The 5,505-nt window shown below is 44.1% G+C and overlaps 1 long non-coding RNA gene across 1 annotated transcript; it reads right to left on the bottom strand.

The window, feature by feature from the left end:
• Positions 1-287: 287 nt before the first annotated feature.
• On the bottom strand, positions 288-3,846 carry LOC109489072. The gene is made up of 3 exons (XR_002142011.1): positions 3,785-3,846; positions 3,521-3,650; positions 288-667 (listed from the first exon to the last, which is right to left on the bottom strand). It is a non-coding gene; the product is annotated as an uncharacterized LOC109489072 (long non-coding RNA).
• Between the last annotated feature and the right edge of the window lie 1,659 nt (positions 3,847-5,505).

Raw genomic sequence — 5,505 nt, 5'->3', positions numbered from 1 at the left:
ACCCCCACCCCTTCATGCTCTAAGTTCCATTTGTTTTTTCATTGTGTAATACAAATCTGTGAAGTTCAGCACCTGCCTTCCCCCATCTTCTCTGATTCAATTCTTCCATCAGCCCAGAGGCCTCCAGGGAATGGGGATAGGATGGGGAAGAAAATGGGACAGATATAAAGTCCCTGGATGTCACTCTAGGGATTTGAGAGCTGAGAGGATACAGGGAAGAGGGGTCTTGGAATACAAGGAACTTCTTTTCATAGCAATATATAAACACTAACACGCAGAGTCTGGCTCCCACATGTATTAGACACATTTATTTAATAATTCAGTCACAGCTACAGCCTCCTTTTTATGGTCTGGAAAAACCAGGGGAAGGGAGGATGGTAAGAGCTGGGAGGAGCAGCCTGGGGGCTGATGGGGGACACTCAGGCCCCCAGTCATCCAGGTCAGCTCCCTCCCTCCCCCTGAGGTGATGCTTCTGTCTTCAGGGCTACTCAAGGCCACTTGTGCCTCACAGTCGACTCCATGACTGCAGGGGAGAATAGTCTCCTCTGGACTCAATCAGAGACCTGTTGTGGACTCCATAATTAGCTGTGAGGTGTAGACCAAGGTTGGAGCCATGGAGGTGGTAGAGATCAGTGTTGAAGAGGTTTCTTAGGCTCAGAGAGCTTCTCTAGAAAACAAAAGGATGAATCATTTGAGTTATGTCCCTCTTCTGGCATTCTCCAGTCCCAAGCATCCTCCTTCTCTGCCAGCACTCTTCCTCCCCTTTGCTTTTTTTGGATCCCATCTTCTTCTCATCAGTTTCCTCTGAATATGTCTTGGCTTTTAGATCATCTATCTTGCTGGTTCTAACCTGCTATTTCTGGGCCTTGTTTTGTAACTCCTGATTTATCATTCCCTATTATCCCTACAGTGACCCTGCTCTCTCTACTGTATTTCTTTCCTCACTTTCCCACTCTCTTTTTCTCAGAAAAAGAGTTTCCTGTACATCAGGCGCTGACAAGACAGAAGAGAAACCCAGGGAAGAGAATCACAGCCATGCAATGGAGACCAAAGTGATTAGACCCATTTCCCATGGCCTGAAGTATCTGTTAGGTTTTTCCTCATTCCATGGAGGGGCAGTACTTTTGCTTGTGACATTGGATGGCATAACTATTGTGTTAGTTCCATTGGATAGTGTGGTAGTTCCAGGGGGATTGGTTGGGATGGTCGTCCCAGTGGAGGGTGGGGTGGTTCCAGGATGGGTAGTTGTGACTGTCATCCCGCTGGAAGGTGGACTGTGCTAGGATGGGTGGTCATGATGGTCATCTGAGTGGATGATGGGGTTGTTCCAGGGTGAGTGGTTGTGATGGTTGTGCCCGTGGATGGTAGGGTTGTTCCAGGATGGGTAGCATCCCAGTGGATGGTGGGGTTGTGCTGGGATGGGTGGTTATAACTGTCATCCCGAGGGATGGTGGGGTTGTGGCAGGATAGGTAGTTGTGATGGTCATCCCAGTGGATGGTGGAGTTGTTCTGGAGTGGGTGGTTGTGACAGTCATCCCATTGGATGGTGGGGTCGTCCCAGTGGATAGTAGGGTTGTAATGGGATGGGTGGTTGTGATGGTGGTTCCACTGGGTGATGGGGTCATTCCAGGGTGGGTAGTTGTGAGAATCGTCCCAGTGTGTGGTGTGGTTGTGCTGGGGTGGGTATTTGTGACTGTCATCCCAGTGGATGGTGAAGTTGTGCCAGGGTGGGTGGTTGTGATGGTCCCACTGGATGGTGGGGTTGTTCTGGGGTTGGTGGTTGTAATGGTCTCACTGGATGCTGTGGTTGATACAGGGTGGGTGACTATAGTGTTAGCATTGGAAGTCACAGCATATTAAGAAAGGATGACTTGTTAGCTCCTTTGGAAACTTTTATTTTGTAACGACAACTAATAATAATGATAATTATAATAGCTATCATTTATTGAGTGGTCACTATGCATTGTGTCCAGGCATTGTGCTAGGTGCCACACATGAATTAATACTTATAAATCCTTACAGTACTTCCATGAGATAGGGACTGTTGTTAGTCACATTTAGGGAAATTAAGATTTAAAGAAGTTAAGCAATTAATCCTGAGTTAAAATAGCTAGCAGATCACGGAACAGGGATTTATTTATTTATTTATTTATTTGTTTATTCATTCATTCATTCATTCATTCATTTATTTTAAGTAAACTCCATGCCCAACATGGGGCTTGAACTTACAACCCTGAGATCAAGAGTCACATGCTCTATTGAGCCAGCCAGGTACCCCAGAACAGGGATTAAAACTAAGGTGGTCTGACACAGAGCCAGTCCTTAGCCCATATACTATTCCACATCCTCGATATGGAGAAGTCACATGACCTGGTCACAGGAGGATGGCATTATTCCTCCTCCAACTATTCATGACACTCTCCAGATAAAGAATGTAAACAAGAAAGTTAATAGGACCGTGTATACATATTGAGCTGCCCTCAAAATAGAATTGTACCCTTTTTTCTAGGAGAAAGATAATCAAAGGGAATCAGTTTGGGAAGGGACAGTAATGGACATGTTTACTACTATCAGGTAATTTTTATGTATATGAACGTTTGGGTACCACCCGTGAAGGGATCCCAAAAGGCCCTGTTACTTAGTCTAGCCAAGAATTAGCCACTTGTAGCTCAAATAGATAAGGTATCCTAGGATTCAGGAAAAGAGCTAAACCTCCTTGGTTAGTGAGTTAGAGTTGATGTGAGGCCATGCCTTTCCCCTCTATCTTATGCTTACCTTCTACATCCTGATTTTCCATCCCAATAACAACGTGGTCTCCCATACGCCTATATGTCCAATGCCTCATCCATGGCCCTGTTCTTCCACTGAGATTTAGATGTTCTTCTCCTCACCCTATCCATGTATTTTTTTTCAGTGTTGTCTGGACTAACATAAAGATTGCAAATTTAGATTCAGGGGAAGAATCCAAAAACCTTACGTTAATGCCTCTAATTAGGGTTAGGGTTAGAGTTAAGAGAGAAACTAAGTGAGAAATTGAGATGAAAATCTGGCTTGTAGAGCGGGAATAGGTTTATATTGTGTTATTCAAGGGCATAAAACAAATGAGCCAAAGCTATGGTGGAGCAAATTTTAGAAAAAATTAAAGCTATGGAAGTATGGAATAGGATTTTTCCTGACGTTCAATGAGAGGCTTGGTGATTGCTGTCATAGATATTGGAGACGGATCCCTGCCTACTGTGGGTGGTCAGACATTAATTTTAAGATCTCTGCCAGCTCTAATGCATCTCCATTTGAGATTGGTTTATGACAGAGGCAATGGGCCAGGCTTCTGTGCAGAAGAGCCGCTCTTGGGAACAGAGTGAAGAATAAATGCTGGGTTGAATTGGAGAGAATAGGGCTCTTACACCTTTTTGGAAAATGGGAACTAACAAGACAGAGTGTGCATCCCAGGAGTTGTCAAAATTTCCCCCAAACTCTACTCAAACTCCAAGAATATAATTTTTTAAACAAACTCACTCACCTGTTCCTAAAAGTAGAAGAAGGTGAAACAAAAGCCAGCATGCAAAGGAAAATGTTTTTCTCTTCATCTTGAGATAATCTGCCTGTGAAGCCTAGAGAGGAAGGCTCCTGAGTTCCAGATAAGACTAGACCTAGAAGGAAAAGAAAAAGAAAAAAAAATGGAGGGTCTTGAGAGAGAAGAGGTGGAGATCTGAGGCTGGAGTGCTGGGAGTGTGTCTCCAAAGAATGGGTCCTTAATCTGAAGAAAACCACGAAGAAGGAGGACCTGGGGCTGCAGAGTGGGGATGCTGATGCCTGGCCCCTTGGGCTTCCTCCACAGAATGTCACCACTTTATCTTTCAAAGAAAGTCTTTATAGTATCATCTGGGCTGGGCAGGGGCAGGATATGTGGCTTGTTGTTTTTCCAGCTGTAGGCAGAGTACTTGAACTCAGAGAGGGGGTACAGAGGTCAGGAGGTACATGAGAACGGAGAATGACATGATCCCATTAGGCAGGGCCTGGGGAGGAGCAGGAAGTAGGACAGTTCAAGAGGATCAAGTTGTCAAAGTGGAGGGGACCCACCCTCTGAGGCAGAGTTGGAGCTGGAAACCTATTCTAACTCAAGACCTTGTTTCCTGGATGAGAAGTCCTGAGTGCCTGGGTGAGAGTGAGGCTGGAAGGAATACTTCATGAACAGAACTTAGCAGGAACAACACATAGAGTAAGATTTAATGTGAATGGGGACGGGGGACTGGACCTCTGGGACCTGCTGAGCATACAGTAGGCATGTAAAATACATCTTGAATGAGGGGGGAAGAAAAACTCAAGGATAGAATTTGGAATCTCTGGGGCATGGGAAGTAGGGAGCGGAAGGAATGGGGCTGTGTGCTGTTGGGGAGACGAGACCAGTGGTATACTGGCATCAATGCATACCTGTCTGCAAGGGCCCTAAATTGTTAAAATTTCAGCAGTTTTTGCAACTCAGCCATCATTAAACATTAAATTAGCTTACAATGAGCTAAATTATATTTAAAACAATGGTAAAAGTACTCAAAATTCATTATTTCTCAATTATTTTACTATATTTACTATTATCTATGTTCACGAAGTTATGTACATCTATTGTAACTGTCTAGTGGAAATAGTATGCAATGGTGTGTGCACATCTCTTCTCAACCTCATGCTCAGTGATGTCACATTGATAGCCTGAAATCAGCCATGGTAGGAGCATTTGCACCACAGAAAACTGGTTGTTACATATTCACCAGTACACACACTGGGTAGGACCTACAGGGAGGAATGACAACTGGAGAAGAATGTTCCTGCTTCTAAACCCCTTCATAGGGGTATTCCTCGATTATTTTTTAAGAATTCATAGGAACTTTTATACCCTAGGGAACCTCAGCTGTGTCTTCTCATCAGTTCTGTGTGCTGGATAAGCTGAATGATCAAGGGAAACACTGCCAGTATGCTGGGGAACCGAGGGCTTGCAGTAGAATTTTGTTTAGACACTTGGATGAGGCCGACAGAAATGACCCAAAGACAGCTGAACAAGGAGGACAAAACAAAGATAGTAGTGAGCTAAGGAGATTGGCAATTACTTCATCCACAGTTCATGGCAAACAAATTGGGAATAGACCCTATGGAAATTTTAATTTTATACTATATGTAATCAAAACGAGCTGTCTCCACTTCCTCCAAAAATCTGGCAAGGCTTCCTGGCAGAAGAACCATTTCAGATGATTTAGACATTTGGGTGAAAGACTATTCATGGCATATGAAGCCTGGTGGAAGTGGGCTGACAAGCAAGGAATGGTTAGGGATTCATCCCACAAATATTTAGTGATTGCCCACTCTGTGCTGGACGTTGTACTCCAGTAGACAAAATAGATAAATTTGTTTTCTTTGAGAGCTTATATCCTAAGATATGAAAGAACTGTGAATGACTGAGTCCTAGAAGCTGGAAGAGAATGAGCTATGATAGAAAATGAGGTGTTGAGTGGGGAG

This window comes from Ailuropoda melanoleuca, chromosome 6 (assembly GCF_002007445.2).
Source record: "Ailuropoda melanoleuca isolate Jingjing chromosome 6, ASM200744v2, whole genome shotgun sequence".
NCBI lineage: Eukaryota > Metazoa > Chordata > Mammalia > Carnivora > Ursidae > Ailuropoda > Ailuropoda melanoleuca.
The sequence above is the reverse complement of the archived record's forward strand: the minus strand, read 5'-3'. Positions and strand labels throughout refer to the sequence as shown.